Raw genomic sequence first — 20,174 nt, 5'->3', positions numbered from 1 at the left:
AAAGAGCACTACAGATGCGATGTTTGCTCTGAGAGTGTTGATGGAGAAGTACAGAGAAGGTCAGAAGGAGTTGCACTGTGTCTTTGTGGATTTAGAGAAAGCATATGACAGGGTGCCTAGAGAGGAGTTTTAGTATTGTATGAGGAAGTCGGGAGTGTCAGAGAAGTATGTAAGAGTGGTACAGGATATGTACAAGGGTAGTGTGACAGCGGTGAGGACTGTGGGAGTGACGGATGCGTTTAAGGTGGAGGTGGGATTATATCAAGGATCAGCTCTGAGCCCTTTCTTATTTGCTATGGTGATGGACAGGTTGACAGACGAGATCAGACAGGAGTCCCCGTGGACTATGATGTTTACAGATGACATTGTGATCTGTAGTGAGAGTAGGGAACAGGTGGAGGAGACCCTGGAGAGGTAGAGATATGCTCTAGAGAGAAGAGGAATGAAGGTCAGCAGGACTAAGACAGAATATATGTGTGTGAATGAGAGAGAGGATAGAGGAATGGTGAGGATACAGGGAGTAGAGGTGGGGAAGGTGGATGAGTTTAAGAACTTGGGATCAACAGTTCAGAGTAATGGTGAGTGTGGAAGAGAGGTGAAGAAGAGAGTACAGGCAGGATGGAGTGGGTGGAGAAGAGTGTCAGGAGTGATTTGTGACAGACGAGTACCAGTAAGAGTGAAAGGGAAGGTCTGCAAGAGGGTAGTGAGACCAGCTATGTTATATGGGTTGGAGACAGTGGCATTCACAAAAAGGCAGGAGTCAGAGCTTGACGTGGCAGAGTTGAAGATGTTAAGATTTGCACTGGGTGTGATGAGGATGGACAGGATTAGGAATAAGTATATTAGAGGGTCAGCCTAGGTTGGAAGGTTTAGAGACAAAGCCAGAGAGGCAAGATTGCGTTGGTTTGGACATGTGCTGAGGAGGGATGGGAAAAAGATGCTGAGGATGAAGCTGCCAGGTAACAGGAAAAGAGGGAGGCCTAAGATAAGGTTTATGGATGTGGTGAGAAAGGACATGCAGGCGGTTGGTATGACAGAGCAAGATGCAGAGGACAGGAAAAAATGGAAACAGATGATCTGCTGTGGCAACCCCTAATGGGAGCAGCCGAAAGAAGAAGAAGAGAAAAAAATATAATGCTTGAAGTTACAATGTGGGCATAAAATAACCAAAAGCAGCTATACTAGAGAAAATCTGGAATATGTAAAATGTAAAGGCATTGCATTTTAGTACAAGACAATTGGCATGTATAGTGAGGTTTAAAATGTCAAATTACAATTTTACATATATGGGCAGGAGAAATAAGAAAATGGAGGTGCAGAAGAAATGAGTAAAAAGCAAAGAGGAGGTAATAACAGTAGAAAACAACAATTGAGAAAAGGTGAGTAGAGTGTATATTTGTTAGATAATATAGAGAAAAAGAAAGTTGTAGTGCAGCTAAGGTAGATGTAGAAGGTACTGACCATGAGATGGACTTTTACTGGACAGAAGACTTGTCAAGGGTAAGACGAGGCAGTAGTAGTGGTAATAAGGGCAAAGGGATGGAGAACAGTAGGGCATTTACATCTGAGAATTTGCTGAGGTATATAGGGTTAATGGTATGTATGCATACCTCTCAACTATACAAATTTTTGCAGAATGTCCAGAATTTTGTGTAAAATATTTGGTTTGTTCCTCATAAAATTTGTGTTTTTCTGGCAAATTATGGAGTACTGAAATCATTAAATAATGACCAAATAATGACATATTTGAGTTTTAGACTTCATATCCCTCAGAAAATACATGCTAACACAAATCCTGTTATTCAAACAGCTTTCTAAGTTTATTAGAGCAATATTTAAAATCTGCCCCTATTTGTGAGCCCCCCCCCATTATTTTAGGCTTTGTCCAGATTTGAGAGGTATGTATGTATGGGCTAGGGTAGTCTGGACTTCAGAAGTCTCAGAGCAGAGCCTTTTGTTTTTAAAGCATTGTTTTAGGACATTTTTGAAATTATTTATCCATAGGTTCAAAGGTGTGTACTAGGTTAATGGCCCTGGAGCCTTTACAAGCCTAGCCCACAGGATTACCCTGGCATCGTGCCACCCTTTAAACATTTCCTGAATTAAATGATGCCATGTCCTAAGAATGTCTGAATCTGTAGTATTCCGATATCAGCAAGACTGCTAATAGGACAGCCGGCACTTGTCATAAGCAGGACTAAAGTCAGTTACTGCACCCCCCCCCCTGCCTTTTTGACTGCAATACACAATACAGTTTACTTGCAAGTTAGAGCAAAGAAGTTTCCCAGTTAGAATGTGCTGATTAAAAAAATTTATGGTCAGTTATAAAATGTATCATTCTTATAAGCAGTCTCATGTAAACACAAGGCTAAAACTAATACAATTAAAAACATAAAGCCTAATTGCACTTAGACAAGCATGATTTGGAACTGGCTTTCATTATAACAGTTAAAAAGTATGTCCTTAAATTTAAAGTAAAAGCAGTGATGTTCAGCAATGTTTTCTCTCTCTGACAGTGTTGCTGCAAAACACTTTTTGTACTTTTCAAAAGAGGACGCTGTTAGAAAGCTCTGCTGATTTTTTTGAATTCCAGCCTGAATCTCAGACTCAATACCACAATGATCCTGCCCACGGAGGATTTTGAAGTAGCCATTATCACCTCAGTCTGTATTCCATGAGTTAGCAGCCAGCCAGTAAGGAGTGTTGTTTTCTATGGCCCAGCCCAAGATCTTAATAGCATGACCCCCAACTGCTTCTCCAGTGTGATGCTGGTACACACCTGAATTATACAGCAGTAATCCTCATACACAGTGAAGGCCCCCTCCATGGGTCCATTCTTATAAATTTCTTCCATTATGCTTTTGGGAGAGGAAGGGACATTATAGGCAGATTCACCATAAATCTTGTCCTTTTCATATGAAGGAGTATAATCAGCATCACACTTTTTCACACAGGTTGATGTGTCACCTCCTTCTCCACAACATGGTGGCCGTGAGCCATTCATGTGATGTTCACAGGGAGGAATAGTATATGGCCTGCAACCTATGCCAGAACCATACAGCCCCCCCCCCCCCAGACTCCAAGCCACTTTCAATCCAGTACTGCCACTCTCCTGATGGATAACCACCATTGCATCCCAGTACACACACAAAGCCGCAGCATGAAAGCAGGTCTTTAGCAGATACCTCCACATTTTGCATTGCCCCAGACACGGTCAGACATGGACTCTACGGCACCAGATGCCCAACATGAGCCACAAGATCCCTGATCTCTTGGATTGTTGGACAATTGGGCCACTGAGTTCGTGAATCAAAGTTATCAGGAAACTTCACTTTTTCAGAATAGGAAGTCTTTAAAGGCAATTTTGGGCCATGCAGAGTTGTACCACACAGACGCTTCAAATAACTCTGATCCACATTGTCAAAGTTTTGTCCAGCCTTCCATGTAATATTTATTTCGTTAATGTGGTTGATTATATCCTGTGACCAGGTGGAGGAAGATGACAAGCTTCGAGAGTTGGCAAAACCCAGGAGGAGACGAACTGTAACTAATGAATGCTGGCACAACTTAAATGCAAAATGTAAACCGCAGCTGACCGTCACGACCTTGTCTGTATTTCTCCCAAGCCTGTCTGCCCCGCCGCGACTACCTCCCGTGTGTTTTCTGTCTGTATAGGTTTTCTTTACTCTTTTCACTTGATTTTTCTTATCAGGTTTTCACATTAGCCTTGCTCTCTGAAGCACCTCCCACCACAAACAGCAATTTCTGTAGACACGCACACTAATCCTTTAAACAAAAGAGTGTAAATTTAGTGCCATTTCCTGCCTCTTTACATTATTTGACAATGCATCACATCTTTTCTAGAACCCTTTCATCTCCTGTTAGCATATTAACTGGCTTTCAAATGAGGTTTCCCTGTCAGGAAGTTAGTAAAACTGTCAGAAGACACAGTAATAGTTTGCCATGTGTTGGAATTTCATGCTAAACTTTCATCTCTTTTGGTGTGTATACTTTTACTGTCTCTCTTTGCATATACTTAAATTTTAGAAGTCATGAGTTGTGCATTTTAACTGTCTTCACTGCACAAATCATAACGTAATAATGTCTAATGCGTGTGATAGTTGGTGAACTATTTTGTTGTTATAGTTGCATCTTTACTCCAAATCATGTTTCTGCTTTGGGAGAAGGATTATTTTACATCAAATTACTAAATTCTAATATGCTCCTGTTACCTGAATTATTTAGGTTGAAATTTACAGAAGAAATACAGATGTTTGTTTCAGATGTGGAATAAGATACTTTAATTTGTGTGTGGTACAGATTTCACCGTATCCCTACAGGTAGTAAGACACAGTTTACAAGTGTCACTGGACAAGTTTTAAAACATGCCACGCATACATCACACCTTATTGTTTGATTGCTGATAATTTCTGTCATGTTCACCATGTTACAGATTTCTGTGTTGTCCATAAAAAAAAATGCACCTGGTCTTCCAGCAACTGTCAGCTGTACCACCCACGTTCTTGTCAAAAGCAGATATCCCTGTTCTACCCCATTAGGTATTGCATTTATTGACTCCTTTTGGGTTTTGTTTTTGGCAATTTTTGAATCCTTTGCAGCAATATGAGTGCGCATGCCACAACCTCTCCACAAGTTGCCCTGTTCATTATCACCGTAGCTGTCAGCTGCTGTGATGTATCCACAGAGCTATAATTGTGGCCCTCATGTTTACCTTGCCTCCCCTAGAGTCATGATGTTCCTGTCCTGTTTATGGGTACATACTTTATTACATATATTCCCTAAACTAAGTGTATAAGGTCTAGTAAACACGTTGTTGTAAAAAAATAAGTAGCTACTCCTTTTCTGACCCTATGCTATCACTTTTTTAATGCTTGAAGGATGAGAGGTAGAATTATCACCTTCCTATCCCTTGTTTGTTTTTTTTTTTTTTTTGGCTATCTTCCAGCACTTTTCCTTGATTTGGCAAATACCTCAGCCAATGTTTAGCGTTAGCTACCATAATGGCAAGTAAGTGTTATCATTCTCATTTAATTCCTGTGCCTTACCACGATTTTCTGCTACTTAATTTTTCATACCACCATTGTCAGACTGTGTTGGCTCTGTCATAGGTACACAGTGATATTGTATTAGCCCTGTGAACTTCTCTTGGTATAACTCCATGCCACAGTAGTAAACTGAATAGAGCTGCCAACTGGGCAGTGAGTATCCCATTGGCTTTCTGAGTATGTTGACGTGCACCTTTTGAATTCACTGCAGGTTCACTTTCAGAGCTTCAAGTTTTGTTGACACCTCTTTCTGTGTAACCCAGTTTATATAACCACTCCTCACACTGTAATGTGGATAAAATGCATTTGCTCTGTGAGCAGGCTGGCATTTCTTCTCTTTAATGGTATTACTGGACAGAATTGTTTGTCATGTATCACTTTTCGTACAGATTCACACATCTTCTGATTTCAGTTTTCTTCCTTTTTGCTGATTTTTACTGAGCAGTGATTTTCAAAGCTGAAGAAGATATATTGATTAACATCTTTAATTTCTGCAGTGGATGTTTCATAATAACTGAAATTCTTCTCTATCCAAGCAAGTTAAAAGAAAGTTTGCTGTTAGATTGCAAAGCTCATTTTTCCCTAGTAAGAAATATTGTTGCTTTAAGTGGCTTGGCATGAAGTCTTGTGAAGATGAAACTTGGAAGACAAAGGGCTAAGGCGGATGCAGAGCTTCAGTGATTTCTTTGCCATTTATGCAAAACGTAGACAGCCATGCTTCTATTCAGCCAGCTAGGATCCCAGCAGGGCCCTGCATAATATTTTCTTAGTTTGACAAAGCATCACAGGAGAGTGACAGGGCCAGAAAGAGAGCCTTTCTGTCATGGTCCACTTACACTTGAACTTGATTTTTTTCTTACACTGAATTAAGCAGCAGGGGTCCAGTGCAGAGAAAACAGGTTAATAAGCAGAGTTCTGAAAAAGAATTCTGGCCTCTTCTGACCTCACCAGGGAAATGCAGTGTTCCAAAGGCTCTGTCAGCATGGCTGAATCTGTTGCACAGCTATTATATTCCCTTCTTTGGAACACAGGCATTTATTTTACTAAAAGTAAAAGCCCAGAAAATGTCTTAAATCTTAATTTTATTTTAACAAATGAGATTGTCGCAAAGTTATCTGCAGCTGGCTGCAAGAGATATTAGAAGCAGAACAAAAATGTGTAGCGTGTCACTGTTGTCTGGCACATGGTAATAGTTGCTATTTATTTTGTTTGCTTGTTAACCAAGTAAGCCCACTGGATGTGACCTGAGAGCACTATAGCTGGTCATGTGACTTGCTCAGAGTCACACAGGTGGCAAATAGAAGTTGAGGGAATCAGACTCTGTAATATAACTACAAGAACAGCTCATAGCCCTAATCCTTTGCGCTAACTTTGATGTTTGCCTCTATAGTCATCACAAACCTGCAGTAATCAGGGCAACATATTGTTTTGCTGTACCTGTTCTGATGCTTTTGAAATATACTCCCCAATACTGCACACTAAGCTGCGTCAATAATTTTGAAATGTTTCTGAATACTTCATATTTTCTTGACAGTCTTGTATGCCTTTCGGCTTGTGATAGCTTAACTGCCATAGTACATTTTCACCGCTCTTATTCCTAATTTACGTGGTCCATTTCTCATTAAGAAGCTTCATATAACTTTTTATTATGGAAACACTCACATAAATTTTCTTTATCACTCGGTGATCTCACCATAAGGATAGCATAGGGATGCATTTATAGCCGTTAATGGACATGCCCTGGGGATATGCAATGGTGCATCTGATAAGGTCAGTGAGGCCTTATCATGCTATCCCTATGGGAAAATCAGCCAGGATAAAAATCACTGAAAGTCTGTGTGACATTGGTGTAGCAAATACAGTATTTACCATGAGTTCTATTAAAAATGAGCCACATAAACTCAGAATACTATGTGGAGAAGTGAATTATACCACTATAGACATTACATGGTACAAAAGGTGGGTTAAGATGACGTCACTAGAGAACTTTAATATTAGTGCATATAGATGGCCGTTTAACCAGCAGCCTCATCAGTCCGTTTAAGGTGAGGGCTTCTGTATTCAAGAGATGACAAGGGGAACTCTCTTGTTATTCCTGCTGCTGGAGATTCAGAGGGGTGCCCTGTTTTGGTCATCACCTACCTATTTGTATCATTTCCTCAGTGAATTCCTTTGTGCTGATCTAGAACACTGTGGTTGGAAGGGAATTATGTGATCTGGCTGTGCATGTAAGAACTTTACCTTTGCTCCTCAATGTTCTTTGCTTGTTCTCACTTCCACCTGTAGGGAATGTCTGCATTGCTCAACAACTTGGTAAACATCTTTGTACATGCATTCCTGTGTTTTGCAACTTTTTTTTTTTTTTTTGGAAAATGTGATCAGTTTTCATTCCCACAGGATGTCATAGTTTAGTATCCAAAGAATGCCATGTGTGTAGAATAAAGCAAGGGTTTTGTAACACTTAACTGTCTGAGTTCCAAAAGTGCTAAATAACTGTTCTGGTTTTATACAAGCATTTATTTTAGTTGCATTTCAGGTCAAAGGCTATAGTGGAAACTTCTTATCCAGAGTGGCTCCCATATAGATTATTCTTCCTAAGTTATAGTGGTGCAATAGATGGCATTCCTACCTTGCAGCATATGGCTCTTCATTTCACATCTTGGATGTGGTGCTTTCTATATGGAGACTCCAGTCCAAATAAGTTTTTGCTTGGGGGACCATTCTTGTTCCACATCACAATGATGTGGAGGCAGGTGAATAGACAGTGCTCTCAGACTGGTCATAAACATATATAGGCAGTGTGCATGTGTCCTGCAGTGACTACTATCTCATTTAGGACTGATTCTTGCCCTATGTGACCCTAAATTGGAAAAAAAAAACTGATATTGAATATGGATGGATACATAGTGATCCCTTCCTTATATAATGCCCCTTCAAACTTGGCTTACCTTGAAATGTCACCTGCCTTGGTGTCACCCCACTCTTCCATGTCTTCTGTGTGTTTGGAAAGGTTCTATTATTTTCTTTGGTCAGTTGTCCACATTGCATGTTTTTTTCTCTGGTTTTCCTTTCAGTGACTTGTCACGTGGCCTGATGCCCTGAATCTGTCTAGAAGTAACATTCCTCAGCTTGAGCATCTAAAAAGTCTACTATCTTGTTAAACTGTGAACAAAGAAGAAGAGGGTGGGTATGATATGGACATGTCACATTACAAGGACACATAAAAGGTTCATAGGTGTGTACCAGGCTAATGGCCCTGGAACCTTTACAAGCCTAGCCCATAGGATTACCCTGGCATCATGCCACCCAACCTTAGTTCTTAGTGCCTCTGTCGAGTAGAGCTACTGGAGTGATCCCCAGGGTGAATTTTCTATTTCCCATCCACTCATCAAGATTTTTCGAAAAGGGCCAGTGAGGTGCTCTGCTTGACATGTATGGGAAGTCTGTTCCATAGCATGGGCAGTCTCTGGGTTATGAACCTGTCCCTCCAGCATGTTCTGTTGATTGTGGTAATGAGGTTGAGGTCTCTGGAGCGTGTGGTGTGGAGGGATTGGGATTTCTTTAGATGTAGCATTTCTAACAGAGCTGGGTCAGACATGTCTTTGTAAGTCAAGCAGAGATCGCTTCTAAGTAGGTGATATGAGACAGAGAATAGTTGGAGGTTTTTGAGTCTGTCATATAGGACAAGTGTTTAAGACCTAGGATCCTCTTTGTGAGGTACTTTTGTGGCCTCTCCAGTTGTTGCAGGTGTCTAGTGAGGTACATGCCAAATGGGGCATTGTACTCGATGATTGGCCTAATGAGGGAAGAGTAGAGGGAGACAATGACCTCTTTCTTCCTGGATGCAAAACTCTTAGTATTGAGATGTGCCACATAGAAGGACTTTCTGACCACAGTGGCAACATGGTGGTCAAAAGAGAGGTTGCTGTCAACTTGTGTTCCCAGATCTCTTATAACACCTTCTGTGTTCAGTAGACTACCATCAATGTGGTAATTCAAGGGAACTGTGTTTTTCTCAAAGGGGGTGAAGACACATTTTTTGGCATTGAGCTTAAGGCCATGGTTCTGACACCAGTCTTTGGTCTTATTGAGTCCTTTCTGTAGGATGTCAACATCACTTGGGGAGTTAATAATAGCTCCCAACTTGCAATCATCTGTGAACTTTGTCAGCCAGAGTCCCTTCGTGTTGGCCTGGACTTCAGAGAAGTAGATACCAAACAGGAGAGGACCCAGGACAGAACACTGTGGGACTCGACTCGTGACCGGTTGGCAGTCTGACTTTGAGTCAGCTACTTTCACACTGTGGGTTCTATCTGTGAGCCAGTTTGCATCCCACCTAGTGATGTAGGGGTTGATGCCTAGCTTACTAAGTTTTTCTATGATTTCTGAGTGGGGAATGGTATCAAAGGCCTTGGCCAGATCAAGTTAGGCTGTATGAACCACCTTAACTTCATCCACAGCTCTGGTGACTGACTCAAAGAAGTCGACCAAATTGACCAGTCATGATCTACCCTTCACAAAACCAAACTGTGTAGGATCCAGAGTTTGGAGATTCCCTATATCCTTGTTTATTAGGTCCATGGTGATGTGATCAATAGCTTTGCATATCAGACTCATCAGGCTAATGGGGTGATAGTTCCCAGGGTCTGTAGTCGCTCCTCCTTTATGAAGAGGGATGACTGTAGCAGTGCGCCATCCAGTAGGGACAAAGCTGAGGTGAGGCTGTGACTGAACAGGGCACACAGGTGAGGTGCCAGTTCACTCTGTAGTTCATGTAGAACACAGCCAGGGATAGTGTCAGGTTCCATAGCTGCTGTATTCTTGGCCTTGGACAGTGCTGTTTTAACCTGTGCAGCAGTAATACTCTATGACTGGCAATCTACTGGCATCGTGATTGGTCCTTTTGGGGGGGGGGGGTAAAGTTATCACTGAATCTGTCCACCAGTATATTTGCAGTATCTGTTGGCATGGTATAGGAGGTACCATTGTGCAGTAGCTCAGAGCAAATCTGGTTATTGCCATGGAGATTCTTTACATAACTATAGAAGGCCTTGTGGTTGTCTTTGCTATCTGCTGCAATTCTGTTTTCATAGCTAGCTTTAGAGGATTTAATGAGGGATCTCAACCTTTCATCGTGGCTGATAAGGGAGTTTTTCCAGTCTTGGGACTTCACCTTATTCCGCATCAGTTTCCTCCTTCTGTTGTAGAGTTTGTTTATGGCAGGGGACCACTAAATTGGCTTCCTTTTTTTTGAGGAGAGCATCTTAGTTCTATTGGGTATGGCGAGATCCATGCATTTGTGTATGCGTTCGTACAGTGCATTGGTGTATGATTTGGCAGTCATGCAACTATTCTCCATTTGCATGGGTGCCGTGATGTTAGCCACCTCTGTTTTTAGGAGCCCAAAGTTAGCTTTGGAGAAGTTTTTCATGGTGGTTACCTTTGTTGGGGGGGTGGGAGGGATGTGGATTTCCAAGATGATTAGCTTGTGATCGGATCTAACCAGGGAGGAGTTGACTATTGGTGTGGAGCAATGGTCGCTCATGTTAGTAAAGACCAGGTGAAGGATGTTGCTACCCTCTAGTGGGGGTAAGAACGAGCTGGTCCATGGCATTGGAATTAATGAATTCCAGAAAGCATCGGGCAAGTGTATTCATACATGAGTAGTTTTTCCAGTTAATGAAGGGGTAGTTGAAGTCGCCCAGTATGAGAGTGTTAGGTTGGACCCTAATATTCTCCAGGGTGCTTAGGAATGTGGAGTGTGAGTCTTGGGACATGGTTGGGGACCTATAGCAGGTTCTGACCTGAATCGCTGTCTTACCCAGTGTTAGCTGCACCTGAAGTATCTCAGATGCGTTATGTTGGTCTACCAGTCTGGAAGTGTGTGGATCCTTATGAATATGGAAACACCACCAACTTTGGAGCTTTGGTCAAAGTTCTGGGGCCAAAAGGTGTGGAATGAGTTGTAGCCTGGTAGTGCAGGGGTGCTTTCTGCTGCCTTGAACCAGGTCTCTTTTACAGCACAAATGTCGATGTTCTCCATTTTAAGGAGTACTTTGAGCGAGTACATTTCGAGATTTAGACTTCTAGCGTTGAGCAGTATGACCCTCAAATTGCATTTGTTTGTAGCTGTTATGGTGGTAATTTGGTCTTTGGAACACTGCCTAAATAGGCACTATAGGGGTGGCAAGAGCCTTGGCCAGTATCTGGAAGCCCACGGGTGAGAGATGCAGGCTATCTCTGGCAAAGCTTCGAGATCTGTCAGTCATGTCATCCCAGGCAGACAGATACTGGATCCCCTTAGAATGACACCAGAACTTTAGCCAATTGTTGAAATCAGTCATTTTCTACTTGTACTTTGGTATCATTCTGGTTGATGGTAGAATGCTGCTCAGGGCTAGGGTCATATCCACCTGGGCTACATAATCCGAGAACTTGTCCATGTCTCTTTTCATGTAGCTGATAATGAGGTACTGTGAGAGAAAAGGCATATGAGGTAGAAAGTGATATGGATGTTAACTATGGTTGAAGCTTCCCAGAAAATATTGTTTGTTGAGTGATACAGTACAGGTCAGCAGAGGATCAGGAATGCATAAACAGGGAAGAATGGATGTGGCAGGTATACAAGGCAGCTGCACAGACGCTATCTACAACACAAATAGACTGAATGTTTTTACACTGGCATTTCCATATGTTTCCACATGTTAATTTCCTGTCTCTAAAACGAACAGCCCAGTATAAGGCTGTGCATAATTATCAATAAAGGAAATCCATTCCTTTTATTGTTAAAGGTAGGTCATTGTGATTACTATGGAAAGTTAATTTACTTACATACTAGTGGTTCAGTTCTTTCCAGATTTACTTATTGCTGTTAGCACTGTGTGACCATGTCATAGATGTGGTATTGTGATATTTGGAAGTTTTTTTCCATTCTGTATTGCTTTTCTGTATATTGAAGAAGTAATAAATACAGTACATTAAAGATGTGTATTTTCTGATGCCACTGGAACGGCTCAAAGTCATTATTATTATTGGCCTTTGTTCTGCACATATCTCTTATGAGTAATATATACTTATTTGCTCTCAGTGATTAGAATAACCCCCACCCACCCAAGCCAAGCTATCACATACATAGTGTTAGTACTTCAATGAAATAAAACACAGTCTGCACTCTCCTGCTGCGAGCTGTGACTGGGGTGACAGGCTCAGCAGAAGTACTAGTCACTCTGATTTTGTTCTTTGTGTGTTATGCACTCACTCAAGCAGAACTGTTCCATTCTGTCTCCGAAGGTATTTTACTAACACAGCAGCCATGTGTGTACTTAAGAACTTGTCCTCATACAGAGCAGGTACATTCTGTGAAGAGGCAGGTGTCTTGCATTTTCTTGTAAATCACGGGAAGAGCTCTGTGGAATGCCTTCATGAGTAACTAATTTGCACGACGTGCCCTTCGCTGAAAGGTAAGAAGGCACTTTGGCCTGAAGCTGATTCCTCACATTCACATTTAAGTGAGCTGAAAGCATGCACTCTGTTTTTAAATGACTTTCAAGGAAATTAATATTTTGTTAAAATGTCTTGATGATAGTAGCATTAATTTGTTCTGACAGGGATATTTTTCAGGAAAGAATGGATGAAAACAATGTAGATGACTAAGGTCAGTGCTAATAAAGGTTGCGAGGAGAGGTGGGGTCCCTTCTAGATGTGTTAAGCTTCATTAAGAGTACCATGAGGGTGGCTTGTTACTGTCTTTGTGATATCCATCTATTTTAGGCAGTACCTCTGCAGATTCTATAGTAGTCTGAGCACACCAGTGGCTCCATCTAGAATTTCTTGAAATGTTTACTACTGACTGTCACCAATCATTCTTACAAACGCTCTGTACCAATTGATATTACCCTTCAAGAAGTGAGAAATCTTACATTAGCACCATTTTGTATCAGGGCATTCTTGATACTGTTCATGACTGTCAAGAATGCCCTGAAAGCTTGTAATAAAGTTGTAGGTACATGCTTATCAATCCTATGGAATTTACTGTGTCTCTGTAATGTTCCTGATGTTTCTGTTTTGTGGATTAGTGCACCATTTCAAGACACCAGTTAATTTGTCATCTGTTCACAAGTGGTTTGTTAGTCTAGTGTTATGATTCTTGCTGCTGATGTCAGAAATCTCAAGTTCATATCCCAGACAAACCCATTTTGTGTTCCTTGCGTTGTTGTAATGTGAAAAGCAATTGATAGGAGAATGGCCTCCAATAAAAGACAGATGCAACGGGCATAAGTTAAAAACAGCATTGATAAATCCATTAAATTTACAACACATTTATTAAAGGTTTTTGTAGTACAAGTAATGAACTGAGGGAAGTTCAACACCAGCACAGACTTATTCGAGAATCACACATGAAGAAAGATTTCCATTAAAAAATGTTTTGAATGAGAGCCCAAGTAATTTTTTAGGCTGGCCACAATTTTTCACTCCTCACACACATGGGTTAGGGTTTGCAACACAACATCCATGCATCCACCCATTTTCTAAGTCACTTTCCCACGTAAGGATCCATATAGCAGGAATCAGATCAGGGTACACAACACTTCCCTGGCCTCATTCCAGAAGACTGTTCCTTGCTAGGTGCCCAAACCTGTACCATTGATTCCTGTAAACCTGAGGAACCAGCTTCACTAATTTAGAGAGCCTGCCTGATTGCCAAGCTCCTTATTCTAGCACGGAGCTGACAGTAAGCCTAGCTACATGCAAAGAAACCTTGTTCCTGATGCTTGTGTCCATGGTCTCTCACTCTCTTTCTGTCTGTCACTGCCCAAAGATTGAGACCATATGTCAGAACAAGGGCATATATTAATTAACGAAATGAGGACCTCATTGTCTAAGTCTGTTCTCATTTCACTAGCACATTCTAGGACAGTGCTTTTGGAGCTGTGACCCCACTATACCCATTCAGTAGTCAGTTCCCCAGAGCTCTAGCCTTATTTCAGGTACAACATCTCAAGGCACTTAAATTATCCCACTCAGTGTTGCTGACCCCCCACCCCATATACATATACACTAACAGAGGATAATCCACTCTTTTTCAGGGAGAGAACCATAATTTCTGAATTGGAGGTACTGTTGTAGTATCTCACATAAGACATTCTAGGGTGCTTGATCATGTCTTTTTGGGTCTACTATTTTTCCTCAATTTTCCACTCCACAAAAACTCATCTCGTCATATACAGCAGTACAAAATGATAACCATTAGAAATGTTGGGACCCACTAGAGCAAGTCCCAAAATACAGAGACTGAATGTCCAAAAGAACAGACTTGTACTAAGTCCAAGATGCCATTTCTCAGAATATTCCCCTTTCTCCAACATATGGCATTCTCAGACTTGGTGTAGGGCTTGTCCCCCACAAAAGAAGTTTAAAGTAGAAGAACAATTTTCGAGATTTGTTCTTCTCCTATGTTTTCAGTTTTTCAATTTGTTGTCAGTTGGCATTTTGAGTGCTGACATTTCAGTAGGTAGCCATACAAAACTGCTTCACCCATGCTCACCCTTACTTCATGTATGCTGACCTTAACCTAAACCTTTGATCCAAACCTCAACCCTATGCCTTACTGTAGAAAAGTAATTTCTGTAACACTACCGCTATTCAACATATGTCTAAAGTTAGTAGTAGAGACTGCAAAATGAAGCTGTCTGCTTTCTTTTGTGTTCATTTTTTTAGTATGGCTGGATTTTTGAAGTCCCATCATCGATCACCTGTCTTTCAGTGCTTGTGTAATTCAGTTAAGTCAACATGTGCTCATATTGCACAGGTATAAAATGCCATTATATAATTCAGTTCTGTTGGCATAGTGGGATAAAGCCCTGACCATGGCCTAGGTGTTCAACATTTGATTAGCACCTAGGCATCTGTTGGATCTGGCACAGGGAGGATGGACATGCCCATCCTCAGGGAATGGATGGGCCAGGACTGTTCAGAGTCACAGTCACCCAGAGGTGGGACAGTGTCACAAGGAGTTCCCAGTGTGGGGACTGAGCCTCCAGGTCACAAATGCTGTACCCCTCATCAGGACTGTATGGGAGTGTGCACTCAAAGGAGAAAAGCATAGTTGCTGCTGTGGTGACACAATTTGCTTGTCTCCTGCCTACAGGAGGAGTTAGAACCCAAGCTAGAAAATGGTCTCACTGCAGGGATGCTTATATGCTGGCCACCCCCAGCCAGCTTCAGCTCTTGCTGAAGAATACCTATGATGAGGACCGAATGGACTTGGCTTGTAGTGGATGGCTTGATGGTTGGCAGGCATAGCAAGAAAAAGCACACAGAAAAAAATACAAAAAAAAAAATAAAAATATGTGTATATATATATATATATATATATATATATATATATATATATATATATATATATGTGTGTGTGTGTATATATATATATATATATATATATGTGTGTGTGTGTATGTGTATATATATATATATATATATATATATATATATATATATATATATAGATATATATATATGTGCGTGTGTATATATATATATATATATATATATATATGTATAATAGTTTTACGTACACCTTAGTGAGTGGAAGGTTGTGAACGTATGGAACTAGTATATTTTTCTGCATTGAATTCCACTTGTCTGTACAGATCTCATTTATGTTTTTGCAATATAATTGTTAGCACAATGTTGTTGCTAGATGTTTTATATTGTGTCTTGTATGAGTTTTCCTTGAATGTGTATGAAGGGTGTTCATCAGGTAATGGTTGAAAGAGGTTCGTATTTCTTGTTCTAAAATATCACCTTTTTGTCTGTGTAGTCTGAAATTATGTTTGTAAAAGTGCTGAGGACCACTCTCATAAAGTAAATGCTCGACTAATTCAGTGGTCCCCTGACGTTTTGTCTTGTGTCTGATTTCAAAGACCTAAACCTGTAGTTTCTTACAACTGTTGATGAGCTGCTGAGTATACTGCAGAGGCAAAAGCAGCAATGTACGATCCTCAGACAGTGGCGACATCGTCAGCTACTGACGTTATAAATTGATTTGTGTCTTGAGTAAGTCGAGGGAATGCCAGTGAAACGTATCTTTTTTGTAATGCCAGTCTGGGTATTTTTTTTGTACTCTAATGCAATTCAGGGTATATTTTTACTGGCTAGCAGAGCACTGTTCACTTGCTGCTTCCAACAGATGAATGACAGCTAAAAAAATAAAAGTATGTCCGTACCTCTCAACTGTACAGATTTTTTGCAGAATGTCCAGATTTTTGTCTAATATTTTTGGCATGTTTTTCAAAAAATTGTGTTTTTCTGGCAAATTAGTGGCAAATCTTTAAAGATTGAAGTTAGAAAATAATGACAAGCATTTGAGTTTCCGACTTTCTACCCTTCAGAAAACTAATGCTAATGCAAAACCTGTTATTCTATCAATTTTCTAAGATTGTAAGAACATTATTTAAAAATTGTCCCTATTTTTTGGGCCTTTCCCCCACTTTTATTTATGCCTTTGTCCAGATTTCTTGCTCTAAGAGATTGAGAGGTATGTGACATGTATCATGAGCCTGGGGATGCAGATAACTCTTTTCTTCATATGTATTATTTTCAGATTTTATGAAGTGCAAATCTGCTGGTATGTGTCACACTTCAAACACCAACCATTTCAGGAAAGGTAGAGGTAGGCTTGAAGTTTTTGCTGTCACCAAGTTTCTGATGGCATCCTGTAAATACAATGGTTTCCATATTTGTAAACTCCAAAGATGTAAATGGATTATCTAAATAAAGTAATATTATGAGCAGATGACTATTTCTGTTTGAAATGCTGCAAATGTAGCAGCCCACATTTCCAGTGTGTCAGACATGAACAGAATTATGGTTCATAATAGTGAGTCATACATAAACTGGTCATTTTTTTAAGGTGAGAAGCAGAAGAACAGTCCTGCATAAATTAAAAGACAGAATGGCTGCTTTATGTCACAAAAGGTAATGTAGAAAAAAGGCAAGTAACATAACTCATCTAAAAAAATGTGACAGATTTATTCTATAATTATAACTGAAGAAGGTATGTGTGTGTGTGTGTGTGTGTGTGTGTGTGTGTGTGTGTGTGTGTGTGTGTGTGTGTGTCTTTCATCATTAATAAGGGCATTATTCCAAGACCAAGGTATTGATGTGTTGTGAAGAACTAATGCATTCCTTGATGTTAGTAAAAATTTTAGGTTTCCACTGCCTTCTCAGTTGTTTCGGACTACTGTCATAAACAGATATATTAATCTTGCAGATGGAAGTATCTTTATGGGACACTTTCAACATATTATAACACCACATATTCATGCAATTACTGTTATGATAAGCTAATAATATTTTTAAATGCATCAGTTTGTAGTACAGTAACTTACTTTTTTGACAACTCTTGTATCTGTAACAAACCTGCTGTCAGATTTTGTTATCAGTCAAGAACAGCAACAGTTCAGAGGATATAGTGCAGTGCTTGGATTGACCCAATCTTTCAGGATAATCAAGGTTGCATTGGCAGTCCAGTTATTCTTTGTTACTGACCTGAGGACGTGTGCATTGCCAAGTACATACACTGCCCATTTGTTACCCCAGTCCACCATATTGTGAGATGAGAAAATGTTTAGCTATAACCTATCCGTTCCCATCCACCCTTAATACCTGGATGTTGATATGGGTAGAAACATGTGTTTCAACATGTCTGCATCAGCTATGCCACCATCCCATTCTGAATGGTTTGTCTGCCTTTGCAGGTTGTGTACTAGTATGCTGACTGGATGAAGTATGTGTTCTCTTTTAAAAGATGAGTCATTATCCACCCCCCCCCAAAAAAAAAAAAAAAAAAAGTCAACCCATACAGCAAAACAATTCTGGGTCACCAGTGTCAGAGATGGGAACTCATTATGTATGCTGTCCAGCTGGCTACATTGCTGTTTTTCTACTGCCTCATACTGTTTGGTGGTTGTTGAAGATGCAGCTTAGTTAGTAAAGTGGGACATGCTGAATATTTCAGCTTTAAGAACATTTGCATGAAGGGAAGGTATAGGAGACATACTGTATGCTAAAGAAATGCAAGGGGAAGAGCATAACTTGTAATGGGTAGCAGGATGTCATGTTCCCACCTTTAGTGGTTCTCAGTACCAGGCTCTAGAAGGACAAACCAAAGGATTCCGATACTGGGCAAACTCCATTGGAACGTATGAAAGGATTAAATAGCAGTGGAAAGGCACTGAAAGTAGGAACTGTTGCAGAAGGGTAACGGGATCTAGCTGAAAAAGAAAATGGTGCACAAAAGTGTCGGTATAAGATGCAGAATATAGAAGAAATATACATTGGTATCAACCAGTAGCTGCACATGCCTCACACATGCTCAGTGAAGTCGCACCACTTCTGCTGGTTGCTCCTGTAGAATGAATGAGCTGTTCGTTGTGCTTCAGTGTTGCAGACATTTGCAACAACACAGGCTGATGAGAGGTGCTGGGCATGATGAGTATGTGACAGCATGTAAGCACCTGTAACAAACAGCAACACTTCACTGTCAAGGCAGGGTTCAGGCTTGTGCCACTGCCGACTGTCTCTGTGCTGATGCAAATATATATTTTTGTAAGCTGCACTACTTTGGAATAAAAATTATATTTGCATCAGCACAGAGACAGTCTGCAGCCACTTCACTGTGCATGTGTGAGGCATGTGCAGCTACAGCCTGCCCTAACTCCTGATCTAGGGAGATACCACTTTACTGAGCATGTGATGGGAGGAGATGTGCATCTTCAGCCTGCCTTAACTCCTGATCTAGGCACAGACCACTTCACTGAGCATGGGGAGGGACATGGTCAGCTACTGGGGTTGCCACCTTTTCAAATGGCCAAAGTGGGACATTTTTGGGACAAACATCAGATTTTACAGGCCGACACATACCCACGGTCAGTACAAAGGATAGAACTTAACTTTTTCCCTAAATAATAGCTTATTCTTGTAGCATTTTAGTTGCTTATTCTGTTTCTTATAACATTTAGGTATTTTAAATACAGAGTAACTGTTTTATGCAACTATTACATACAATGTAGAACATAATTATGTCCTACAATCTCAGGACATTTGCCATTTTTAATATTTTTTGTCAGGACACAACTGCTCAAAGAGGGACTGTCCCTCGCAAAGTGGGACAGGTGGTAACCCTATCAGCTACAGCTTGCCCTAATTTCTGATCTAGGAACAGATCACTTCACTAATAATGGGGTGGGACATGTGCAGCTACAGCCTACCCTAACTCCTGATCTAAGCACAGACCACTTCACTGTTAATGGGGTGGGACATGTGCAGCTACAGCCTGGTCTAATTCCCGATTAAAGCACAGACTGCTTCACTAATAATGAGGAGGGACATGTGCAGCTACAGCCTGGCCTAACTCCTGATCTAGGCATAAACCACTTCGCTAATAATGGGGAGGGGCATGTGCAGCTACAGCCTACCCTAACTCCTGATCTAAGCACAGAGCACTTCACTGTTATTGGGGTGGGACATGTGCAGCTACAGCCTGACCTAACTCCTGATCAAAGCACAGACCGATTCACTAATAATGGGGAGGGACATGTGCAGCTACAGCCTGGCCTAACTCCTGATCTAGGCATAAACCACTTCACTAATAATGGGTGGGACATGTGCAGCTAGAGCCTGCCCTAACTCTTGATCTAGGCACAGACCACTTCACTAATAATGGGGTGGGACATGTGCAGCTACAGCCTGCCCTAACCCCTAATCTAAGCACAGACCACCTCAGCAAGCATGGGGAGGAACATCCACCTGGCTCTTCTTCAAACACCCTTTATATTTATTCACATGACCAATAACTAGTTCAACAAGGTGTATATCATCATCACCGTCCACTATCCAGTGACAGTTTTGCAGCAGCACCAGTATGTTAAAATGCATGAACTTATTCTGCACTGTCAGTCAGTGGTAAGCTGGGCTGTGGTTATACTGGTTAGCAGAAGCATGGTTATATTTTCATACATTCTTAATAGGCTTGCAACAAATTAAACCATTAAGAATCTTGGCCATATTACACAATATTGGTGGGAAATTAATAGTATCCCCACATTA

General features: G+C 40.8%; 1 protein-coding gene and 1 pseudogene across 3 annotated transcripts in view; one reads left to right on the top strand and one right to left on the bottom strand.

Annotated features, from left to right (window-relative positions):
* Positions 1-20,174, top strand: part of LHFPL6 (LHFPL tetraspan subfamily member 6) — an 832,205-nt gene that overhangs the window by 665,530 nt on the left and 146,501 nt on the right. The gene's annotated exons all lie outside the window — the stretch shown is intronic.
* LOC122802001 lies at positions 2,409-3,200 on the bottom strand (annotated as a pseudogene).

The sequence above is a fragment of the Protopterus annectens genome, chromosome 5.part0 (genome assembly GCF_019279795.1).
Source record: "Protopterus annectens isolate FY-2018-M chromosome 5.part0, PAN1.0, whole genome shotgun sequence".
Taxonomy (NCBI): Eukaryota; Metazoa; Chordata; order Ceratodontiformes; family Protopteridae; genus Protopterus; species Protopterus annectens.
Note: the sequence above shows the minus strand (reverse complement) of the source record. Positions and strands in the feature narration are given on the sequence as shown.